The sequence below is a fragment of the Callithrix jacchus genome, chromosome 19 (assembly GCF_049354715.1).
Source record: "Callithrix jacchus isolate 240 chromosome 19, calJac240_pri, whole genome shotgun sequence".
In the NCBI taxonomy this organism is placed as follows: domain Eukaryota; kingdom Metazoa; phylum Chordata; class Mammalia; order Primates; family Cebidae; genus Callithrix; species Callithrix jacchus.
The window spans coordinates 18,032,883-18,059,706 of NC_133520.1; the positions used below are offsets into that span (position 1 = coordinate 18,032,883).

The 26,824-nt window shown below is 40.0% G+C and overlaps 1 protein-coding gene and 1 pseudogene across 2 annotated transcripts in view; both read left to right on the forward strand.

The window, feature by feature from the left end:
• KCNH1 (potassium voltage-gated channel subfamily H member 1) overlaps nt 1-26,824 on the forward strand; it is a 440,309-nt gene that overhangs the window by 84,910 nt on the left and 328,575 nt on the right. The gene's annotated exons all lie outside the window — the stretch shown is intronic.
• LOC144580362 (melanoma inhibitory activity protein 2 pseudogene) lies at nt 13,187-15,797 on the forward strand (annotated as a pseudogene).

The following is a 26,824-nucleotide window of genomic DNA, read 5'->3' on the forward strand; positions in this document are numbered from 1 at the left end:
CACTCTCTTGCCAGGCTGGAGTGCAGTGGCGTGATCTTGGCTCACTACAACTTCTACCTCCTGGGTTCAAGTGATTTTCCTGTCTCAGCATCCTGAGTAGTTGAAACTACAGGTGTGCGCTAATTTTTGTATTCTTAGTAGAGATAGGGTTTCTCCATGTTGGCCAGAATGGTCTTGATTTCTTGACCTCGTGATCTGCCCACCTAAGCCTCCCAAAATGCTGTGATTACAGTTGTGAACCACCATGCCTAATCCTCAATTTTCTTTTTCTCTTCTTTCTTTTTTTTTTTTTTTTGAGACAGAGTTTTGCTCTTGTTGTTCAGGCTGGAGTGCAGTGGTGCGATCCCGGCTCACAGCAACCTTGCCTCCTGGGTTCAGGTGATTCTCCTGCCTCAGCCTTCTGAGTAGCTGGGATTACAGGCATGCACCACCATGCCTGGCTAATTTTTGTATTTTTAGTACTGACGGGGCTTCACCATATTGGTCAGGCTGGTCTCAAACTCCTGACCTCAGGTGATCCACCTGCCCTGGCCTCCCAAAGTGCTGGGATTACAGGGTAAGCCATCATACCTGGCTCAATTTTCTTGAGTATATACCTAGGTGTCAGATTTCTGGGTTACAAAGTGATTGTTTGCTTAACATTTTGAAGAATTGTCAAACTGTTTTCCAAACAGTTATACTATTTCACAATCTCACCAGCAATGTATGATTGGACATATCAATGTTCCAGTCTCTCCACATTCTCACCAACATTTACTATTTTCTGTCTCGTTTATTGTAGCCATCTTAGTGGTTCTGTAGAGGTATCTCATGAAGTTCAATTTATCTTTTTTTTTGTCATTTGTGCATTTGGTATAGTATATAGGAAGAATTCGCCTAACCCAGTCATATTTACTCCTATGCATTCTTCTAAGAGTTTTATAGTTTTGGCTCTGACATTTAACTCTATTATTCATTTGGAGTTAATTTTTATATGTGTGTGTGTGTGCGTATGTGTGTTTGTTTTTTGAGATGGAGTCTCACTCTGTCACCCAGGCTGGAGTGCAGTGGCACAATCTCAGCTCACTGCAACCTCTGCCTCCTGGGTGCAAGCGATTCTCCCACCTCAACCTCCTGAGTAGCTGGGGCTACAGGTGTGTACCACCACACCTGGCTAATTTTTGTATTTTTTAAGTAGAAACAGGTTTTTATCATATTGGACAGGCTAGTCTTGAACTTCTGACCTTGTAATCCACCCACCTTGGCCTCCCAAAGTGCTGGATTACAAGTGTGAGCCACGGCACCTGGCCAATTTTTTCATATGGTTTAAGGGAGAAGTCCAACTTTATTCTTTTGCATGTAGGTATCCAGTTATCTTAACACCATTTGTTGAAAAGGTGTTTTAATTGAATTGTCACCATTTTCAAATCAATTGGACGTAAAGATAATTTGTTTTTGAACTCTCAATTCTGTTTCATTGATTTATATGTCTATCCTTATGCACTATCACACTGTGTTGATTACTATAAGTTTTCAAATTGACAGATCTTCCAAATTCCATGAAAATGTTCTCTTTCAAGATTGTTGTGGCTATTCTTGGCCCTTTGCATTTCCATGTGAATTTTAGAAATAGCTTGTCAATTTACACACACACACACAGACACAGACAGGCTCTCTGAGATTTAAATAGGGATCATGTTGAATCTATAGATCAACTTGGGGATTATTGTCATCTTAACAATATTAAGTCTTTCAACTCATGAAAATGGTATGTCAACATTTATTTAGATTTTCTTTCATTTCTTTTCAGTGTTTTATAGTTTTCATGGCAGAAGTTTTATACTTCTTTTGCTACATTTATTTCTATGTATTTTGTTCTTTTTGGTGATGTTACCAATGGAATTGTTTTCTTAATTTTGTTTTCAGATTTTTTATTGCTAACGAAGTAAGTCCTCACTTAACATCATTGATACATTCTTGGAAACTGCAGCTTTAAGTGAAATGATGTATAATGAAACTAACTTTGCCCTTGATTAATTGATAGAAACAAGAATTAAGTTCCTGCGGCATATTTCTGGTCACAAAAACATCACCAAACTTCTTAATAAAGACCAAAACACTTGTAATAATACTAAACATTGAAATAAATGTGAGCTATTCATACATTTAAGACAGATTAATAAAAACAAGTATGGTAATTATTTACCTGCTGATTCCAGATCAGGGTCACAGGTGGCCAGAGCCTATGTCAGCTGTTCAGGGCTTGAGGCAGGAACCAGTCCTGGACAGGACAACATTCCATGGAGGGTGCACTCGTACACACTGCCCACACTCAGACTGGGGCAATCCAGACATGCCAATTCACCTAATGTGCACATCTTTGGGAAGTTGGAGGAAACGGAATACCTGGAGAAAACCCGTGCAGACAAAGGGAGAATGTGCAGACTCCACACGGGACAGCGACCCCAGTGCAATCAATTTTTTTTCTCATTGTTATAATAAAACAATATAGGAGAAAGTGATGTTATTCAAACACCTGCTGTATATAGAAATACAATTGATTTTTGTCTATTAGCTTGTATCCTGCAACTTTGCTGAACCTGTTTTTTAGTTATAATAGTTTTTGTGTGCATTTCTTAGAATTTTCTCTATATAAGAATATATTCATTATAAAATAGAGATAGTTTTACTTCTTTCTTCCAAGTCTAGATGCTTTTATTTCTTTTGCTTGCCTAATTGTCCTGGCTAGACACTCTGGTACAATGTTGACTGGAAGTATGTGCATGGATATACTTGTTTATTTTTTGTCTATTTTAAGGGGAAAGCATTGAGTGTTTCATCATTAAGACTGATGTTAGCTGTGAATGTTTTGTTACTATCCTTCATCTGGTTGGGAAAGTTCTTTTCTGTCTGACTTTGTTGAGTATTTTATCATGAAAAGGTGTAAGATTTTATTAAATAATTTTTTTTCTGCATCTACTGAGATGATCATGGGGTTTTTGGGTTTGTTCTATTGACACAGTGTATTAATTAATTATTTGGACATTAAACCAACCTTTTATTCCTAGAATAAATCCTACTTGATTATGGCATATAATTATTTTTATATGTTGATGGATTTAGTTTGCTAATATTTTGTTGAGAATTTTTGCACCTGTAATCATAAGAGATATTGGCCTCTAGTTTTCTTTTCTTGTGATGTCATTTGAGTTTTGTATTAGGATAATACTGGCCTCATAAATGAGTTGGGAAGTAGTCCCTCCTCCAAATATTTTGGAATAATTCATGAAGAATTTGTATTACTTTTTCTTTAAATGTTTGGCAGAATTTGCTGGTGAAGCTATTTGGGTCTGGGCTTTTCTTTGTGAAAATTTTCAAAAAATGCTCATTAATTCAATCTGTTTCCTCGTGTAGAGTTTTATTCACATGATCTCCTTGATTGACTTGCAGTAATTTGTGTCTTCTAAGAATTTGTCCATTTACACCTAAGTTATCTAATTTGTGGGGTTCACTTGTTCACAGTAGTCACTTATACACCTTTTATTTATTTTTGTAAGGTCAGTAGTAATGTACCCTCTTTCACTCCTGACTTCAGTAATTTGAGTCTTGTTTTTCTCAGTCTACCTGAAGCTTTGTCCATTTTGTTGATTTTTTTCAAAGAACCATTTTCTGGTTTTATTGATTTTCTCTATTCTGTTTTATTCTCCGTTTCATTAATTTTTTCTGTAATCCTTATTTTCTTCCTTCTACTTGATTTAGGCTAAATTTGATTTTTTCTAATAGAAGTTTAGGTTATTTCTTTTCTGGAAAATTTTAAAATTATATTTTATTTTTAAAATTAACACATAATAATTATACATATTTATGAGGCACATAGTGATGTTTCAATCCATATGTGGTGATCAGATTGGGGAAATTAGCAGATCCCTCATCTCAAACATTTTATCATTTCCTTGTGCTGAGAACATTCAATATCCTTCTTCCAGCTACTTGAAACTATATATTATTACCCACAGTGCTGTAGAACATTAGAACATATTCCTCCTATCCATCTATAATTGTTGTAGCCTTTAGTAAATCTAATACATCTCTCCTATCCCCTTTTCTTTCTTTCTTTCTTTCTTTTTTTTTTTTTAAGAGACAAGGTCTTGCTCTGTCATTCAGGCTGTGTGCAAAGGTGCAGTTATAGCTCACTTCAGCCTTGAATTCCTGACTTGGACTCCTAGGTAGCTGGGACTACAGGTGTGCACTACCAAGCCTGGCTAATGTATTAAGTTTTTTTTAGGGCTAGAGTCTTGCCATGTTCCCCAGGCTGGAGTACAATGATGGGATCACAGCCTACTGCAGCCTCAAACTCCTGGCCTCAAGTGATCTCCCCACCTCATCTGCCAAAGTGTGGGGATTACAGGTGTGAGCCACTGTGCCTGGCTTCTTTGTGCCTTTCATCATGACATTCTTTTCTTCTTTTTGAGATGTAGTTTCACTCTTGTTGCCCAGGCTGGATTGCAATAGTGCAGTCTCTGCTTACCACAACCTCTGCCTCCTGGGTCAAGCTGGGATCCCTCCCAAGTGGCTGGGATTACAGGTGCCTGCCACCACACTCATTTTGTATTTTTAGTAGAGATGGGGTTTATCCATGTAGGTCAGTCTGGCTCGAACTCTTGACCTCAGGTGATCCACCCGACTCTGCCTTGGAAAGTGCTGGGATTACAGGCATGAGCCACCACACCCGGCCGACATTTCTTAAAATTAGTGTTTCTCTTTTGAATCTAGGATGAAATATATTGCAGTCTTTCCTGACCATGACAGATTACTCCAATTCAATCTATTTGCTTTTCTAAGATCCTCTTCATCTTTTATCACATGTTCCTCCATTGTTCACTCTAGTTCTTTTCTAGGAATCCTTCTTAAGTGATGGAATATAGGGCAATAGGATGTTAAACCCTATTGGGCCTACTTTATTTTCCCCCTTCTAGTCCAATGGCTTGACAGCCAGTCTGTAAGTATCAGTCAGGATGGCCTGACTGATGGTGCAGTTACAATGGAACCCAGTATTTCAGTGTCTTCAAAGAATGGTTTATTTCTTTCTCATGCTATATGTCCATTGTGAATTAGTAGGAAATTCTGTTCGTCATAGTTAATCAGGGACCTAGCCTAACAGAGCAGGAGTCATTTTGAACACTAATAGTTCCCATGCTAGACCAAAAAGAGAACAATTAAATCCTTGACTGGGAATAGACACACGATACTTACATTCAGAACTCTTGGGCCAGAACTAGCCTGTCAGATGGCCACACTCAGCCACAAGGGGTGTAGGAAATACAATTCTACCATGTGAACAGTAAGGTAGAAGGCTGAAAATCTTTGACTTTGTGGCATTCATAGTTAGGCCAGATGGCAGATGCTGTCCCCCTTCAAAGGGAAGCAGATCAAAGTCGGAGACCAGAAAGAAGCCAAGTGGAGAATTACAAAGAAGTTCAACTTTGCAACAGTCCATTCTTGTTCACTTACTGAATTCAACTGGGGCCTCTTAAGACTTTTATTATAGACATGGGACTCTTCCCCATGTCTAGGCCTCTTCTCCATGTCTTTTGAACCTGGGAGGCAGATAGTTCTATACGCTATCAGAACATTATGAAGCTTTAAGATATATTATAAAGTAACATGACTGCACATTGCATGAAATGTAGCCCAACATATACATACGAGTAAGAACTATCATTTTAAAAGCAATCATTTTGGAAAGTTAAACATTTATCCAGTGTAGCTGCTATCTAAAAAGACATATAGGACCCCAATTTCAGATCATCTGGCTCATTCTTTTTAATATCTTTCTTGATGGGAAAACTTTATTGGCAAGGTTTTATTGGGTAACTTTAATATGTCAGATGTTATACTAAATGCTAGTTAGGTGTTTAATTGTTTTTTGAAGCGGAGTCTTGCTCTGTTGCCAGGCTGGAGTGCAATGGCACAATCTTGGCTCACTACAACCTCCACTTTGCAGATTCAAGTGATTCTCCTGCCTCAGCCTCCTGAGTAGCTGGGATTACATGTGCCTGCCACCATGCCCAGATAATTTTTTGTATTTTTATAGAGATGGGGTTTCATTAAATTCATACACAATTGCAAGAATTTTTATATATATACCAAGGGCATGTCAATGAATATATGACTCAAATGAGCTTTGCAAATATCCATTATTCCAAGCAAATGGCCAGATATAATTTTGGAGTGGCAGAATTAAAAAAAAAAAAAGGATAATCAAGAAAGCTAAGATATTTCAATTTCTCAGGAGTGAAAAATGGGGATGAGTGTTTGTGAACCAAGAAAAGCAGGAGTTAGAAGGGCATAGTGTGGTGTTAAATATGCATTGTCTAGAAGAGAGCTCAAGGAGTTGTGAGATGTAAATAGAAGCTCCACTGTGGTTTGCTGTGTTGTGGAGAAGTGCTGGTTCACCTGACCTTACCGTTGCCTAGCTAAAATACTCGTCATGTTAATCACATTCTCCTTGAGTTAACTCTCTGCTCGCCTAGCCTTTTTTTAGATGAGTCATTGCCTTTCCCAGATATCATGGCATTGGAAACCAGAACATGCTATAGCATGTATTGTAACTTCATTCTTTTTATGGCTGAATAATATTTCATTGTATGTACATACCACATTTTGTTTATCCAGTCATATGTTTACGGACACTTGGGTTGTTTCTACACTTTGGCTATTGTGAATAACACTGCAGTGAACATTGGTGTACAAATATCCAAGCTAAGATGATGAGAAAACACCAAGAGTGTTGTAATGCATATATATTTCTTAATAGAGTATGAAAAGTAGTTTTATGTTTCATGAACATCACTCTGTGTTATGTTTAGGTTTGATGAAGTATGAGGGTTGTGAGGGCCGTGTCGGAAAGCAAAGATGCCCTAGGAGGTTTTGTCACATTTCAGATCCCATTTCAACTGTAGTAAATTAAACTGAAAACATTTTAATTAAAGTATGTGCACAACCAAATCATTTTAATCCTCTCACCCAAAATCAAAGCCAGTGAATCCATAACACTTTACCGACTGCAGGGAAGTGTTGAAACATACGTAGGGAAGTGAACCTGATGGCCAGGAGATCGAAACATCGGTCAAGCTGGGGTTCAACTCATAGTTTGCTGTTTCCTCTGTGCTACTAAGTGTTTATTTCCTTACCTATAAAATGCAAAATCAACCCATACATTTTTTTTGTGAAAATTTTATGAGAAAGGGTATCTAAATAATATATAATAAGCATGATTTTAATACAAAATTATATTACTGTATTTGTGACACATTTGTGGATCATTTAGGACAGTGGTCCTCAACCTTTTGGACAGCAAGGACTGGTTTGATGGAAGATGATTTTTTCATGGACAAAGGCAGGGGATGGTTTCAGGATGAAACTGTTCTACCTCAGATTGTCAGGAATTAGTTAGATTCTCACAAGGAGTACACAACCTAGATCCCTCATAAACACAGTTTGAAATAGGGTTCACGCTCCTATGAGACTCTAATGCCATTGCTGATTTGATAGGAGGGGGAGCTCAGGTGATGATGCTGAGTCACCTGCTGCTCCCTTCCTGCTGTGCCTCCTAGTTCCTAACAGGCCATAGACCAGTAATGGTCTCTGTCCCAGGGGTTGGCAACCCCTGATTGAGGATAATGATCTTTGTCTTAAATTATTTTTAGCTTATGAATTAGGGTAAACAATCAGAAATAATTACAGTAATTATAGATATAAAGTAGTGCATTAAGGTCTGACTGAAACTTAAAAATTAAGATTAGTCTTGATGGATAATTTATATGAAACTTTTGAATATCTTCCCTACCACATTTCCACCACCTGCCAAGAAGTTGCCACTTGGTAAAACATTACAATCCTCTCTAAAAGTTTAACTATACATTCACCAAAAAAGAAAACAGACAAAACGAATAAAAACAAAAACCCTAAAAAAAAAAAAACCCAGTTACTGGCACATATAAATCAATATAAGTAAGATGGAAAGTGTGTTTCCCTCTTGGTATTCCATTTTATTAAATCTGGAAAACTATATCTCCTTTTGTTACATCTCTAACTAGTTACCCAAAGCTAGATTCACGGAAATTTAAATCATAAAAATATCAGAGTTATAAACTTCACAATCAGAATCAAACTTCGATCCTTCATGTAGCTGAATATATGAAATGGATGGGATAAAGGTTTTCTTCTTTACCTTCCCAATTCATATAGAATGAACTTTTTGCCCTCAGGTTTAAAAGATGACAAGAGCCATTAAATACAATTCAATATTTATTAAGTGCTTACAGTATGCCACAGATTATTAGGTATGAGTGAATAAGGATGAAAATGTCTTCCTTCTAGCCTTTGGAAATTCACAGTATAAAAAAGAGGAAAATACAATAGTTCACTTTTACGAAGAGTCAAGATCCCTGGCCAAGACACTGTTAAAAGCCTATACTTTGAGGCTATCTCTGACTTTAAAACCACAGTAATGATTTATAAACTATATTTTAAAATGAAAATTACATAGAGATAGCTAATATCAAAAAAGAAAAACAAAACAAGATAGACTTTTCTTTGAGCAATAAACAGAACAGAGAATATGACTGAAATAGAATTCTGAGATTCCAGGCTACATAGATGCTACAGAGAGATGGGGTCTAAAAGAACTTACTTAAACCAAGGACTGGGAAAGGCTGCCCCACAGGGAAGCAAGGCTGAGATAAAGCTGTGACATCTACTGCTAGGCCAGTGACTTGTAGAAAGTGATTACCCTAAAGGCTTAGAGACCACAGAAACAGCTGTATTATCAGCTCTGAGTGAGGCCCTTGCATTATTGACTCTGCAAGCTCTTATATGCTCCGTGGAGCAATGAGAAGTATGAAAGAGAATGAATTATGAAGGAGAAGGCTTCAGTTTAAGGTGCAGAGGTTGAATGAAGTCCACAACAAAAACCCCAGCAGACAGAAGTGAGTACTGGAAGAGATGTTCAAAAATAACCCCTTACAATAGGCAAATTCCATTTCCACAACACATGGATTCTTAAAAAAGACAGCTTAAAAAGCCCACCAAGCAGAAGATGAATGAAAATGAAAATGATAGAAGAATCTGAACAATGTTTACCTGGGGTTTGTCAAAGGAGCAAAGGAAAACTATGAAAAGAACCAGAGATAGGGACATCCAACAAGTCAAAATTACATATGTAAGAAAAAAGTTTATTAAAGGTAAAAAAATCAAGTATTTTGGAAATGACAAATATGGCAATTGATAAAATAAAAATTATATTGAACTAGTGAAAGTGACAATGCATAAATAAGATGCCAATTCATTAATAAGAAATTAATAAGTTAAAGACAGTAAGATACAAAAAACATGAGAACACTTGTGAAACTTGGAGGATAAACTAATAGACTTAACAGGATTTTAGCTAGTAAATGTTGACAAATGGCCAAGAAGAGAAAGATGGTAGAAAAGTAACACTCAAAGTGATAATGACACAGAGTTTCCTAGAAATGAAGAAAGAAATGTCTCTAAGTGGGAAATTAGCTCCAAGTGTTGAGAATAATAAAATTAAGTCAGCTACCAAAGTAAAACTGCAGAGCATCATGAAAAAGGGAACATCTTAAGTTGCTACCAGAGGTAGTAGACACTATCTACAGAGGGAAGACAATGGTATTTAAACAGACTTCTCATTAGCAACAAGAGTAAAATCTTAAGGCTACTAAGGAAATATATAACTGAATTATTAAAGATGGAGGGAAATGACGATTGGTTTAGAAATATAAAGGCAGTAAGAAGCAGCTTCTCCACTCCTTCTGGAATCTGTGCCTGTTTCAGCCCACCTGCCTCCACTCCTCCCTCCACCATATCCATCAGGGTGACCCAGAAATCTTACAAGGTGTCCACATCTGGCCCCGGGGCCTTCAGCAGCCACTGCTACACGAGTGGGCCCGGTACCTGCATCAGATTCTCGAGCTTCTCCCAAGTGGCCCAGGCCAACCCGGCAGCTTCCGGGGTAGCCTGGGCTCAGGCTATGATGGGGCCAGCAGCAAGAGCATGGGAGGCATCACCGCTGTCATGGTCAACCAGAGCCTGCTGAGCCCCCTTAACTTGGAGGTGGACCCCAATGTCTAGGCTGTGCACACTAGGAGAAGGAGCAGATCAAGACCCTCAACAACAAGTTTGCCTCCTTTGTCGACAAGATTCTTGGAGCAGCAGAACAAGATTCTTGGAGCAGCAGAACAAGATGCTGGATACCAAGTGGAGCCTCCTGCAGCAGCAGCAGCGGATGGCTTGCGGCAACATGGACATGTGTGAGAGCTACAGCAACAACCTGAGGTGGCAGCTGGAGACTCTGGGCCAGGAGAAGCTGAAGCTGGAGGCGGAACTTGGCAGCATGCAGGGGCTGGTGGAGGACTTCAAGAACAAGTATGAGGATGAGATCAATAAGCCTAAGCGATGGAGAATGAATTTGTTCTCATCAAGAAGGATGTGGATGAAGCTTACATGAACAAGGTACAGCTGCAGTCTCACCTGGAATGGCTGACCGGTGAGATCAGCTTCCTCAGGTAGCTGTATGAAGAGGGGATCCAGGAGCTGCAGTCCCATATCTTGGGACACGTCTGTGGTGCTACCCATGGACAACAGCGGCTCCCTGGACATGGACAGCATTGTTGCTGAGGTCAAGGCACAGTATGAGGAGATTGCCAACCGCAACCGCAGCCGGGCCGAGGCAGAGAGCATGTACCAGATGAAGTATGAAGAGCTGCAGACCCAGGCTGGGAAGCATGGGGATGACCTGTGGCGTACAAAGACTGAGATCTCCGAGATGAACCGAAAGATCAGCCAGCTCCAGGCTGAGATTGAGGGCCTCAAAGGCCAGAGGGCTTCTCTGGAGGCCACCATCACAGATGCCTAGAAGTTCGGGGAGCTGGCTGTTAAAGATGCCAACACCAAGCTGTCCGAGCTGGAAGCTGCCCTGCAGAGTGTCAAGCAGGACGTGGCACTGCAGCTGCATAAATACCAGGAGCTGATTAATGTCAAGCTGGCCCTGGACATTGAGATCACCACCTACAGGAAGCTGCTGGAGGGCGAAGACAGCCAGCTGGAGTCTGGGATGTAGAACATGAGTATCCATACAGAGACCACCAGCGGCCATGCAGGTGGCCTGAGCTCGGCCTATGGGGGCCTCACAAGCCCTGGCCTCAGCTACGGCCTGGGCTCCAGCTCCTTCAGCTGCACCAGCACCACCAAGGCGGTGGTTGTGAAGACTGAGACCTGTGATGTGATGCTGGTGTTCCAGTCCTCTGACGTCCTGTCCAAGTGAACAGCTGCAGCACCTCCTCTCAGCCTGACCCTCCTTAGGCTGCTCTACAGACCCGGAGGGAGATTCCTGTGCATGGGAGCACAGGGAACAGGAGACCCACCTGAGGCATGGGGGCGTTTACTGCCTTGGGACCCCCCTTGCCCATGCCTCTGGCTGTAAAACAATTCAGTTGCTTTTTTTTCGTGGTCCAAAATAAAACCTCAGCTAGCTCTGCCCCCATAAACACACACACACACACACACACACACACACACACACACACACACACACGTATATGCATATAAAAAGGCAGTAACAGTATAGCTATATATGGTCACTAATAAAAAAGGAAAGTAATGGCTAAGAAACTTAACAGCTTCAGACTTAAAATAGTGGCTTCAAATGCCTGTAATCCAAGTTAATGAATTTTATATTTTACATTGTAACTCAGTATATATGTTTCAGTTTCACCAAACAATATGCTTATTGTATAAGATGCATTCTTATGTTTTGTTTTAACCAAACATAGCATAGAGATTTTTTTTAAAAGCAAACATTGCTTAATATAAATTCAAATGGTGTACCTGCATTCAGTGACCAATTAAGAAACGTGATTAGGCTGGGAGCGGTGGTTCACACCTGTAATCCTGGCACTCTGGGGAGCCAAGGTGGACGGATCACTTGAGGCGAGGAGTTCGAGACCAGCCTGGCCAACATGGAAAAACCCTGTCTTTACTAAAAATACAAAACTTAGCCAGGCGTGTTCATGCATGCCTGTACTCTTAGCTACTTAGGAGGCTGAGACATGAGAACTGGTTGAATCTGGGAGACAGAAGTTGCAGTGAGCCAAGCTTGTACCACCACACTCCAGCTTGGGTGACAAAGCAAGATTCTGAACAAAATGGAATTTAAAACAACACTTAAACTAGTAATGAAAACAAAGTATGCACAAAACATTAACATAGAAAATTACAAAATGTTTGTGAAGGACATAAAAGATAAATTTTTTTTTTTTTGAGACAGTCTCGCCTTGTTGCCCAGGCTGGAGTGCTGTGGTGTGATCTCTGCTCACTGCAGCCTCCTCCTCCCGGGTTCAAGCGATTCTCCTGCCTCAGCCTTCTGAGTAGCAGGGACTACAGGCACGCACCACCACACCCAGCTAATTTTTGTATCTTCAGTAGAGACGGGGTTTCACCATGTTGGCCAGGATGGTCTTGATCTCCTGACCTCGTAATCCACCCACCTTAGTCTCCCAAAGTGCTAGGATTACAGCTATGAGTTACTGTACCTGGTCAAAAGATAATCTTAAAGGGGGAAAATGTTACTTTCATGATGCAAAATGTCAATTTCCATAGCTATGGAAATTTGTTTCAAATTATCTTTAAATTTAATGCAATTCAAAATGCCAAAGTGTCTTAGTGTGGTGGCACATACCTGTAGTCCTAGCTACTTGGAAGGCTGAGGTGGGAGGATCTCTTGAGTCCAGGGTTTAGAGGCTGTAGTGAGCTATGATTGCGCCATTGAATTCTCGCCTGGGTGACAGAGTGAGACCCTGTTTGTAAAAACAAACAAAAAACAGCCAAAATGATTTTTAAATGAAACTTCACATGTTGATAGTAGAGTTCACATAGAGAGCAAAATGTCAACAGTGGCCAAGGAAATTTTGAGGAAATATAAATTTGTAGTCTCCTTGACAAATGTTTTTATTATTAAAAAGCTAAAGTCATTAACACAATATGATATTACCAATAAAAAACAGTTAAATGGGTGTCGGGCCTGGACCTGTGCTGCCTGAGGATGTAAAGTGTAATGAAGGGGTCAGGGTGGGCAGCGTGCGCCTGTGTGAGGCCTGTGAGTGCTGCGTTCCCCAGCTCCCCCAGCAGCTGGCTCCACGGTAGTCTGCTCCAGTTGCCACGTGTGGATTCAGTTTCCAGACAGAAGGCTATGCGTTCTCGGAAGCTTATTGTGAACCCAGTAGGCTGAGGTTACTGCAGCAACTGCCAGAGCAGCTTTGACACTATGGAGAAGCCTGGAGCTACCCCTCAGCCATACTTACGGCTGGTCTTGGAGGAGCTACGCAGGACTGTGGCAGCACTGCCTAAAAGTATGCAACCGGATTCTAATCCTTATGATTTTCATGGGAATTAGTAATACGGGCAGCTGTTGTTGGATTTTTTGCTGTTCCCTTTTTTTTTGTGGAGAAGTTTTAAATCAGGAGTTGGCTTTATGTGGGAAGAGAGAAAAAGCTTGCTGTAGCACTTTCTGGACTAATTGAAGGAAAATGTAAACTACTTGAAAAATTTAGCCTTGCTCAAAAAGAGTATGAAGGCTATGAAGTAGAGTCATCTTTAAAAGATGCTGGCTTTGAGAAGGAGGCAGCAGAAGCACAAAGTTTGGAGGCAACCTGTGAAAAGCTGAACAGGTCCAATTGTGAACTTGAGGTTGAAATACTCTGTATAGAAAAAGAGTTAAAAGAGAAATGTAAACATTCTGAACAAGATGAGTTGATGGTGGATATTTCAAAAAGGATACAGTCTTTAGAGGATGAGTCAGAATCCCTCAAATCACAAATAGCTGAAACCAAAATGCCCTTCAAGATATTTCAAATGAATGGAGAACAACTGAAGATGGCGATAAAAGATGCTTTGAATGAAAATTCTCAACTTCAGGAAAGCCAGAAACATCTTTTGCAAGAAGCTGAAGTATGGAAAGAACAAGTGAGTGAACTTAATAAACAGAAAATAACATGTGAAGACTCCACAGTACACACAGAACAAGTTCTAAGTGACCAAGAGGAGCACATCAAGATTCTGACTAAACACTTGCTGAAGACGAAAGACTGGGCTGCTATGCTTGGAGAAGACGTAACGAATGGTGGTAACTTGGAATCAGAAATGAACAGGGAATCAGAAAATGGTGCTTACTTAGATGACCCTCTAAAAGGGGCTTTGACGAAACTGATTCACGCTGCAAAGTTAATGCTTCTTTAAAAACTTTCGAAGGAGAAAGAAACCAAATTTATGTTCAGTTATCTGAAGCTGATTGAACAAAACACACATTTTGAAAGTCAAACAGAACCTTCAACAGAAACTTAATGACTGAATTATATCAATAAAATGCAGTGAAACTTTACAGGAAATTAACAGTAGAAGAAAATTACCAGTTACAAGAGAAACTTTCTAAAGTAGATGAAAAGATCAGCCATACCACTGACGAGTTGGAGACCTGTAGGCAGCAAGCCAAAGGTCTTGAAGAAGAATTGGAAAGAACAGTTCATTCTCATCAAGGGCAGATTATTTCCCATGAGAAAAAAAGCATGTGAATAATTGGTTGGCAGCTCAGACTGCTGAAAGAAACCTCAATGATTTAAGGAAAGAAAATGCTCACAACAGACAAAAACTAACTGAAACAGAATTTAAATTGGAACTTTTACAAAAAAGACCCTTATGCACTTGATGTTCCAAATACAGGATTTGGCAGAGAGCATTCCCCATACGTCCCTCACCATTGGGTTGGCCTTCATTTGAAACGAGAACTTTTCTCTCTCCTCCAACTTTGTAGGAGGTCCACTCAGACTCTCACCTTTGCTTCTAGGGGGAGGAGGAAGAGGCTCAAGAGGCCCAGGGAATCCTCTGGACCATCAGATTACCAATGAAAGAGGAGGATCAACCTGTGACAGGTTAACCGGTCCTCACAGGGCTCCTTCTGACACTGGGTCCCTGTCACCTCCATGGGGATAGGGCCATAGTATGATGTCTCCTCCACCAGGACAATCATATCCTGATTCAGCCTTCCTTCCAAAAAGGCAAGACAGATTTTATTCCAAGTCTGGTAGACTGTCTGGACTGGCAGAACTCAGAAGTTTTAATACGGCTTTCAGTAAAATGGATGGGTCAAAATGCCTTCCGAAATGGAGTCCAGTAGAAATAATACCAAATGCGATCTTGGTAATTTAAATGTGCCTGATTCATTTCTCCCCACTGAAAATGAAGCGACTGGCCCTGGCTTGCTTTCTTCACCTCCTGCTCCAGTCAGGGGTCCGTTGTTTCCAGGGGATATGAGGGGCTTGTTCACAAGAAGAGGACCTCGTTTGCCTCCACCTCCTCCAGGAACCATGTTTGGAGCTTCTCCACATTATTTTCCACCAAGAGGTTTCCCAAGTCCACCACATGCTCCATTTGCAATGAGAAATGTCTATCCAGTGAAGGGTTTTCCTCCTTACCTTCCCCCAACACCTGGATTTCCCTCCCTGCCCCTACATTCTGAAGGTAGAAGTGATTTCCCTTCAGGGTTGATTCTGCCTTCAAATGAGCCTGCTACTGAACATCCAGAACCACAGCAAGAAACCGGACAATATTTTTTCTCTCTTCCAAAGTAATTTTAACTAATCTCATTTTTAGTTTCAGTAACTGCTGTTATTTAAGTGATTATGCTTTTGCTCAAGTTGAAGCTCCCTGGAATTATTCTTCTCAGGATAGTATTTTGTAAAAAAGATGGTTTAAATATGAATACTATGAGTAAATTATTTCCATTTTGTTTTATTCTAGATAGTATAACTGTTTTAATTTGGTTAATCCCCTATTATATAAACGATAGTGTGAGTTTTATATATGTACTCTTGCAGGTGGGGAGTCTTTAACATCTAAAGGCTCTAAAATCTAAAATCTTTATGCCAATAACTGTATTTACTGTGGTTGTGTATAGATGTGAACGTAACTTTGTGCTTAATTAAATAAATTTTACTTGATTTAAAGACTTGTGTGGCATTGATAATAAAATCAGCTATTTTTTTTCATAAAAAAGAACAGTTAAATGAAAAAGATCAGATTGCTCAGAAGCAGATCCATACATATATATAACTGGTTAAATATATTGTCAGTAAAAGCTATTCATAATATTTTGAAATTTTGAAATGGTACATATACTTTCACCCTGCAATTCACACTTTTAGAATAATGGTATATTGTACAATATTTAAAAAAAAGAACTAGTACTACATCAATTTACATAGTTATCTTAAACACAATTTGATTAAAACAAATAATACAACACAATAAAAGTGTTGTCAATATTATGGTTGATGTGATATTGAAAACTATGTAAACAGTACAACATATTTTTGAAATAACAGTCATATTTTTAAGTTTTAGCAATCTTTTGATAATATACAATCATTATGTGAGACATTTTCATTAGAAATAGAAGGCAACTCCCTGTACTAATTTTTGAAACTTTTCTGTAAGCCTAAAATTAGTTCAAAATTTAAAACTTAAGCACATTAAAAATCATACACCATCAACTTCTTGCTTTCTCTGGAGAGAGAAAAGAGGAAAGAGAAATGGTATTGGAAGAACTATATATTTTCAACAATAGCTATAAGTTTGTTCTTAAAAATAGCAAAATGGTAACATTTGTCAAGTCATATTCTCTCTACTATTCTTTACATCTAAAACATTTAATCAGTTAAATATAAGTAACTTTCAGGATAATGACTTTTAAATGTTAAAATAGATATTGTTAGTAAATTAATTGGTCAAATCTCATAGATACGCATATCTGGAATTTAAATTGGATTAGCAGCCTTGTCGAATGACATGCGAGTTGTCTCCTATCTGCCTTTCTTTTCTCTTATTTATAGAAATTGACCTTTGTTTAATCTCCAGCTTGATACTGTCAATGAATTGCAATGAGATATAATTCCCATGTTTGTGATTAGGATTCAAACTTGTAAATAATAGCTTTATCCATCTCCTCTAGATTTTCTAGTTTATGCGCATAAAGGTGTTCATAGTAGCCTTGAATGACCTTTTGTATTTCTGTGGTGTCAGTTGTAACATCTCCCGCTTCGTTTCCAATTGAGCTTATTTGGATTTTCTCTCTTCTTGGTTAATCTTGCTAATGGTATATCCATTTTATTTATCTTTTCAAAGAACCACCTCAACAACATCTATAAACAAGTGACGAAATAGCTACATGTATTACAATTCCTGATGAGTACAATAAAAATCCTGTTGATAGATAGAAAGTAACAGAAGAAGGAAATGGGTGAAGAATCTACTTTAGAGAGGGTGTCAGGGAAGGCTTCTATAAGGAGACGACACTTAATTTGAGACCTAAAGGTTGAGAAGAGTCCATCCACGTGGCAAGTAGGAGAGAAGAATTCTGAGCTCCCACATGGCAAGAGTTGGTGTCTTCGCAGAAAGCCAGTGTGTGGGACGGTTGCAGTGGCTTATAAAGTGTAATCCCAGCACTTTGGGAGGCCGAAGTGGGCAGATCCCACTTGAGGTTAGGATTTCCAGACCAGCCTGGCCAACATGATGAAACCCCATCTCTACTAAAACTACAAAAACTAGCCAGGCGTGGTGGTGTGCACGTGTAATCCCAAATACTCGGAAGGCTGAGACACAAGAATTGCTTGAGCCCGGGTGGCGGAGGTTGCAGTGAGCCAAGATCAAGCCACTGGACTCCAGCCTGGGTGACAGAGGGAGACTCTGTCTCAAAAAAAGGCCACTAGGTGGAGTATGCTTGGTGAAGTCAGAAGGATTCAGATTAGGTTGGAAAGATAGGCAGGGGATTGTAGGCCACAGCAAGAATGTAGATTTTATTTGAAGTCTGATGGAGTCTGATCCAAAGAGCTGGAAGGTTTTGATCAGGGAATTGACCTGATGGAATACAAATTGATGTATGATATTTGAATTTGAGGAGGGCAAGAATGAAAATAGAGAGCTATCAGGATTCTTCTGCATTGTGGTTGTGAAACAGGATGGTACATTGAATGTAGTTGAGGTGTGACCTTAGCTTGTCTGATTGTGCTCTTTCAGACTTTTTTATGTAGGCATTTAGGCAATGAGCTTTCATCTTAGCACCGCCTTTTGCTGTATCCCAGAGAAGGGATGTGGTGAATAGAGTCATAGAAGTGAGTAAGGGGTAGTGACTGGCTCCTGAGTTATATTTATTTGGTGGTAGAAGCAACAGAATTCTCTGATAGATTAGTTCTTGAAGGTTTACTTGATGGGGGAGCTGAGCTGCACACTTTGTGGTACCAGAGCAAAACAGAATGGCATTAAGAAAGCCAAGCAAGGAGAGTGTTTTGAGAAGGAAGAACTGTAACATGCTGCTGAGAGGATGAAGTAGATCAGGATGGAAGAGTATACTGGATTTAGTAACATTAGCCTTAACAACAGCTATTTCCTTAGTGAGTGGAGGCAATAGTCAGATTGGGATGTGTTAGAAGGTGATTTGAAGTGAGAAAGTAGAGACATTGTGTTTAGACTTCTCTTTCAAAAAAAATCTGGCTCTAAAGGAAAATAGAAAACGTTGTAGCAAGAAAGTAGAGTTGATTTATGTCTAAAGATGTTGATGAATTGATTCTCTTTCTTCCCATCAAAGAGAAGTTGATGGGAAGAAAAAGAATCACAGGTTGGGGGCTGGGCTGAAGCATTTGAGGAGGTGGGAGGATGAGGCTCAGAGCACTTGGGAGGAATTGGCGTTTCACAGAAGAGGATACTTCCTCTGTTGAAACAAGATGAAGTAGGTAGATGAGGTTGGAGGCTGATTTGTAGATATGTGAGCATTGGAGGGTGCAGGAGTCTGTCTCTGGTTCTGTTTTTTTCAATGATTCTGAAGGCAAAAACATGAGTTAAGAATGAGGGTGTAGCAGGGAACAAGACTTAAGAGCTTAGAATAAGATATTATGATCTCTGACACATCTCAGCAAAAATCACTTTGCATGATGATATTTACTAGACACAGAAGATTTTAAAGGTATGTTAGTCTGTTTTCATGCTGCTGATAAACTTGAGACTGGGAAGAAATAGAAATTTAATTAGACTTACAGTTCCACATGGCAGGGGAGGCCTCAGAATCATGGCAAGGAGGTGAAAGGCAGCAGCAAGAGAAAATGAGGAAGAAGCAAAAGTGGAAACCCCTAATAAACCCAGTAGATCTCGTGAGACTTATTCACTATCATGAGAATAGCTCAGGTAAGACTGGCCCCCATGATTCAATAAGCTCCCCCTCCCACAACACGTGGGAATTCTGGGAGATACAATTCCAGTTGAGATTTGGATGGAGACACAGACAAACCATATCATTCTGCCTCTGGACACTCCAAATCTCATGTCCTTACATTTTAAAACCAATCATGCCTTCCCAATAGTCCCCCAAAGTCTTAACTAATTTTAGCATCAACCCAAGAGTCCAAAGTCCAAAGTCTTATCTGAGATAAGGCAAGTCCCTTCTGCCTATGAGCCTGTAAAATCCCAAGCAAGCTAGTTACTTCCTAGATACAATGGGGGTACAGGTGTTGGGTGAATGCAGCTGTTCCAAATGGGAGAAATTGGCCAAGTCAAAGGGGGTAAAGAGCTCATGCAAGTTCAAAATCCACTGGGGCAGTCAAATTTTAAAGCTCTAAAATGATCTCCTTTGATTCCAGGTCTCACATCCAGGTCATGTTGATGCAAGAGGTATGTTCCCATGGTCTTGGGCAGCTCTGCTCCTGTGACTTTGCTGGGTACAACCTCCCTCCCATCTGCTTTCATAGGTTGGCATTGAGTGTCTGTGGCTTTTCCAGGTGCACAGTGCAAGCTGTTGGATCTACCATTCTGGGGTATGGAGGATGGTGGTCCTTTGCTCACAGCTCCACTAGGCAATGCCCCAGCAGGGAATCTGTGTGGGGGCTCTGACTCCACATTCCCCTTCTGCACTGCCCTAGCAGAAGTTCTCTGTGAGGGTCCCACCCCTGCAGCAAACCTTTGCCCAGGCATCTAGGCATTTTCATATATCTTCTGAAATCTAGGTGGAGGCTCCCAAACTAAAATTTTTTATTTCTGTGCATCTGCAGGCTCAATAACATGTGGAAGCTGCCAAGGCTTGGGCTTTCCACCCTCTGAAGCCATAGCCTGAGCTGTACTTTGGCCCCTTTCAGCCCCAGCTGTAGTAGCTGGGAAACAGGGCACCAACTCTCTAGGCTGCACACAGCACAGGGACCCTGGGCCCAGACCATGAAACCACTTTTTCCTCCTGGGCCTCCAGGCCTGTGATGGGAGGGGCTGCCATCAAGACTTCTGACATGCCCTGGAGAGATTTTCCCCTTGGTCTTTGGGATTAATATTAGGTTCCTTGCTACTTATGCAGATTTCTGCAGCTGGCTTGAATTTCTCCCCAGAAAATGGTTTTTTCTTTTCTATTACATAGGCTACAAATTTTCTGAACTTTTATGCTCTGTTTCCTTTTAAATCTGGATACCTTTAACAGTACCCAAGTCACATCTTGAACGCTTTGCTGCTTAGAAATTATTTCCACCAGATACCCTAAGTCATCTCTCTCAAGTTCAAAGTTTCACAAATCACTAGGGCAGGGGCAAAATGCTGCCAGTCCATCTGCTAAAACATACCAAGAGTCACCTTTGCTCCAGTTCCCAACAAGTTCCTCATCTCCACCTGAGACCACCTCAGCCTGCATTTTATTGTCCATATCACTATCAGCATGTTTGGCAAAGCCATTTAACAAGTCTCTAGGAAGTTCCAAACTTTCCCACGTTTTGCTGTCTTCTGAGCCTTACAAACTGTTCCAACCTCTGTCTTTTTTACCCAGTTCTAAAGTCCCTTCCACATTTTTGGGTATCTTTTCAGCAATGCCCTACTCTGCTGGTACCAATTTGCTGCATTAGTTCATTTTCAGGCTGCTGATAAGGACGTACTTAGGACTGGGAAGAAAAAAGTTTAATTAGACTTACAGTTCCACATGGCTGGGGAGGCCTCAGAATCATGGTGGGAGGCAAAAGGCACTTCTTATATGGTGGTGGCAAGAGAAAATGAGGAAGAAGCAACAGCAGAACCCCCTGATAAACCAATCAGATCTTGTGAGACTTATTTACTATAATTTGAACAGCATGAGAAAGACTGGTCCCTGTTATTCAATTACCTACCTTCCCCTGGGTTTCCCCACAATATGTGGGAATTCTGGGATATACAATTCAAGTTGAGATTTGGATGGGGACATAGCCAAACCATATCCATATCACAAGGTAAGTGTAGTTTGGTCCTGCTCTCCTAATCTAGTTAGCTGTAGTTTGGGGATTGGGGTAGGCACTCTTAAGAGAGACAGGCTCTGGCCAGTGTGCCTGGTTTCGGAGTTAATTAGGAAGTCTTGGAGAAGGTCCACAGTGGGAGATGGTGCCTTTGACCAGGAGCTTGTTGCATAAGATGAGGGGAAGGCATGTTGCTATCATTCAGGGGTTCTGTAGAAAAACAGTAACTTATCTGTTTTTCTGTATGCAGTCAAAAAGCACTGAATTAGGAAACTGGACTTGAGTCTTCAGTCCTGTTTGGTCATCTGCAATGTGACTGTAAACAAATAGTTTACCTTCTGGGTCTATTTTCCCAGTTTGTAAAATAAGCATAATACCAGCCTTCCCATTGCATGAGGTGTGATGATGTATGTCAGTGTGCTATGAAAAGTATTTCAGGCTGTACAGATGGATTAGTGAAAAGACTTGGAGCTGTGGCCTGGCTTCTACTCCCAGCTTCTTTGCTTACTCACCCCTTGCATGACTCAGGGTGAGTCATGTCATCTCCATTATACAAAGCCTCCATTTTACCATCTGTAGAACTCCCTCACAGTGTGGTTATAAGGATTTAAAAATACAATAGAGGACTTTTGGAAGTTAAAAATGCTGGAGAAATGTGATAGATTAGTCAGTCTCATTTCCCTATTTTTCATCAAGAGAAAAACCTTTCTTCCTACCAGAATCAGTCTTCAAGATGAGCATTATTTGGCCCCATAAATAATGGCCTGTAGTGAGCACTTCCTCTAGGCAGAGCCTGGCATTGGATGCTGTGGCAGGGGAGGGTTAGGGAGAGTGTGGACTAGTGACATTATCCTAGGAGCAGTAGCATCTGCCTTTGGGGAAGTCCCAGTCTGGTTGGGGGAATAGGACAGACAGAAGCCTCTCCTGGGAAGTATATTCTGAAAGGGCTGCTGGCTTGCTGCCTTTGGAAGCTTCTGCTGTACAAGACTAATGAAAGGAAGACACTAGAACCACATGCCCATACTGATAAGGGCAGAAAATAGGTGAGGGAGACTACTGACTGTGCTGTAGTAACTGGGACCACAAGACCAGATTGTTAGACCTAGTTTCTCTGCAAAGCTTCTGAAATCTCACTGAGCATCTAACTTAGGGCATGCTCCTATGACTGGACAAGGTCTGTATCCTGTGCATTTTGATTCAGTGCCCAGAGATTCCCTCCCTTTGGAAGACACTAACCCCTTCCCAGGTAGTTATATTCTCAGAAAGCTTTTTCTCCTGAGGGTGCAGATCACAGGCTCGTGGTGAAACTTGCCCAATTGTCTCATAGAACTTACCTTTTTGATTTCTTTTGAAGAAACATAGAAATTGACTCTCCCAGTCTTAAAACTTAAGAAAGTTACATTTGTCCTATGTGAGTCCCTTTCTCAGGAAATCAACCATCAGACCTCCCAGATAGTATCAAGGAGCTGAAACTCACCAGAACACTGTATCTGGACAATGTGATGCCAGACCTTTCATACATCATGACTGTGTAACCAACCACCTGTTTCTTGTTGGCCAACACCTCTTCCCTACCCCTTCCTGATTCCTGTTTACCCACATGTAGTGACATTCCTTCCCCACTACATCAAACCTCCAATTTTAGTCGCTCAGGGAGATGGATTTGAGACTGCTCTCCCCTTTCTTCAGCTGCAATACCTGATTAACGCCTTCTTTCCTGGCAGTACTTGTCACCTCAGTGATTGGCTTTATGTGCTGCAAGCAGTGGAACCTAGACCAAGCACTTGGTGCATTGGTAACAATCCGTGCAATGCTGTCCCCTGTCTTTCTAGTCTGAATCCATTTCCACACACACGTCTGAGGAGGAAGGTGGTCAGTCTCATGGAGATCTTTCTGAGCAATATGAATAGTCATTCGTACTGTATTCTGAAAGGACTTTTGGAGCCAGATAGTTAAATAGCTGTGAAATACTCTTTGGGTCAGGGAATTTCTCTTAAGGGTGTTGATTTTCTCTAATAAAGAACTCCACTCCGTGGAATTTCCATCTTCTGTTTTCAATAGTGTTCTGATAGCTAGGTGGGGAGAAATGCCAGGTATAGGTGAGGGGGCGATGGAGGCATCAAACCACCTTACATTGCACATGTACCCCAGAACCTAAAGTACAAATAAAAAAAGGTCATATCAGGATGAAACATGTAGGATCCTAAGCTGAATCATAAAAACTTGATCTTACTGGAATCACTTGTAGCCTTTTACATAAAGACTTAAAATGTCTCACATTTATCCTGATAAAATGTCCTAGTAATCAAAATATATTAGAATGCCAGTACCTTGTGGTTTAAATGTAAGAGGCTGCATCCTAGAAATGGGAAGAGAGATGCTGAATACAAGTCCCCATCAACCCTCCCTCTCTAGCCTAGTGCACCCACCAATTCCTCTTTGCATACATGTTGTAGGAATTTCATCAATGGAGAGTCTGTGGTCAGCCTGGCATTTTGGGGAGGTATGAAGACATTACTGTACTAAGGCCTCACCCAGGCAGGGCCTAATAGCATCCTAGAAAAAATCAGAATGGGAAATCCACCTTGAAATAATTATAGATTATATCAAACTGTCACAGAAGAGCTATTTTTCTTTGAAAGGGTGTTTCCTCCTGAGGATTTGTTACCAAGAACTATGGAGCTCTAGATGACTGGTTTGAAAACAGCAGGTGTCTGTTAACTAGTGGATTTGCTGAATAGTCTTGTCACTCAGACCGTATCTTGCAAACACACAATAAACCCCTACATAACTCGCTTCCCTTTTCACCTTACCTTTCCTTTAGCTGACTGCTGACGACCCCTTCAAAATACTTGTAATTCATCTATGTTCAGTTGATTTTTAAAAATTAAACTTTTTATTTTGAGATAACTAGATTCATATGGAGTTGTAAGAAACAATGTAAGTGACCCCATGTGCCCTTTACCCAGCTTCTCCTGATGGTAATTGCCTGCAAAACTATAGCATGATATCACAACCTGGATGTTGCCATTGATACAGTCAAGGTACAGAATATTTCCATCACCATAAGAATATCTCATGTTGCTTTTTTATGGGCAACCCCACTTCTTCCTGCCCTTACTCCTTAAGCCCTGGTAAATTACTAATTCTTTCTATAATTTTGTCATTTCAAGAATGTTATATATATGGAGTCATAAATATGTAATGTTTGAGGATTTTTTTTAGTCTCTGAAGATACATCCAGATTGTTGCATGTGTCAATAGTTTTTATATTTTTATTGCTGAGAAGTGCTCTATAATATAGAAGCACCACGGTTTAACCATTCATCTATTCAAACATATTTGGATTGTTTCCAGTTTTGGCTAATTATGAGTAAAGCTGCTATAAACATTCATGTACAGGTTTTTTTGTGAACATAAGTTTTCATTCTCTTGGGATAAATGCCCAGGAGTGTAATTGCTGGGTCATATGGTAGTTGCATATTTAGTTGTTAATAACCTGCCAAACTCTTCTTCAGTACATGCACCATTTTACATTCCTGCTAGCAATACGTGAATGATCTAGTTTATTTGCATTCTCACCAGCAGTTGGTATTGTCACTTTTTTAATTTTAGCCACTTTGATAGGTGTGTAGTAATACTGCAGTATATCTTTAATTTGCATTTCCCAAATAGCTAATGATGTTCAACATTTTTTCATGTGCTCGTTGGTTATCTGTATCTCCTTTTGGGTAAAATGTCTGTTTATGGCTTTTACTCAACTTTTAATTAGATTTTCTATTGTTGAGTTTGAGGTTATATAGTATGGTTTATATATTCTAGATCCTATTTCTTTATTTGATGTTTTGTTTGCAGATATTCCTTTCCATCATAGATTTTCATTTCATCCTCAACAGAGTCTTTTGTTTTACATTTTGATGAGGTCCAGCTTGTCAGTTTTCCCATTTATGGATTGTGCTTTTGGTGTCAAATCGAAGAACACTTTGCCTAGCCCTAGATTCTGAAGACTTTCTCTTTGTTTTTCTCAAAAATTTTTTTAGCTTTTTTTTTTGAGACGGAGTTGCACTCTTGTTACCCAGGCTGGAGTGCAATGGCGCGATCTCCGCTCACCGCAACCTCTGCCTCTTGGGTTCAGGCAATTCTCCTGCCTCAGCCTCCTGAGTAGCTGGGATTGCAGGCACGCGCCACCATGCCCAGCTAATTTTATTCGTATTTTTAGTAGAGACGGGGTTTCACCATGTTGACCAGGATGGTCTCGATCTCTTGACCTGGTGATCCACCCGCCTCGACCTCCCAAAGTGCTGGGATTACAGGTGTGAGCCACTGCGCCCAGCCCAGCTTTGTTTTATATTGAAGACCACAATCCATCTGGAGTCATGTTTATATAAGATTCTAGACTTAGGTCATGATTCCTTTTCTGGCTTATTGATGTCCACTTGTTCCCATACCGTTTGTTAAAAAGGTCATCTTTCCTGCACAAATTGCTTTTGCACTGTTGTCAAACATCAGTTGGGTATATTTGTATGGGTCTGTTTCTGGGATCTTTATTCTGTTCCATTGATCTATATATCCTTTTTCTAATAACACATAGTCTTCATTACTGTAGCTATGTGTCAAGTCTTGTGATTGGCTAGACTGATTCATCCTACTTTCTTTTTAAAAACAGCTTTATTGAATTATAATTGATATATTAACACTAAAACTAAAAAACCCACACATATTTAATGTACATAATTTGATGAGTTTGAGCCACATTTTTTTTTCAAGATTGTTTTAGCTATTTTAGTTCCTTTGCCTTTCATACAAATTTTAAAGTAATCTTGTGCATATCTACAAAAACTCTGGCTAGCATTTTGACAGAAATTGTGCTAAACTTGTATAGTGATTTGGAGAGAATGGATGTCCGTATTATGTGTAGTCTGCTATTTTAGGAACATGGTATGTGTCTCAATTTCTTTAATCTCATTCATCAACATTTTGTTGTTTTCAGCATTCAAATCCTGCACATGTTTTGTTATATTTACATCTAAGTATTTTTGCAATGATTATAAATGGTATTATGTAATTCTGGTGTTCGTTTCTATATGTAGAAATACAATAATTTTTGTCTGTTTATTTCGTATCACATGATCTTGCTGAACTTATTCTGGAAGTTTTTATGTGGATTCTTTGAGATGTTCTGTATAGCATTATGTCATTTGCAAATAGGGATAGTTTTATTTCTTCCTCTCTGATTTGGATGCCATTTATTTCCTTTTTTTGCACTAATGCAATGGCAGTGCTGCGTTGAATAAGAGTAGTGAGAGCTGATATTTTGCCTTGTTCCTTGTCGTAGGGGGAAAATTTCCAGTCTTTCACCATTAACCCTAATGTTAGCTGTAGGTTTTTTTGGTAGATGCTCTTTATTAAGTTTGGGAAGTTCTCCTCTGTTTCCTTCCTCCCTTCCTCCCTCCCTCCCTCCCTCCCTCCCTCACTCCCTTCCTTCCTTC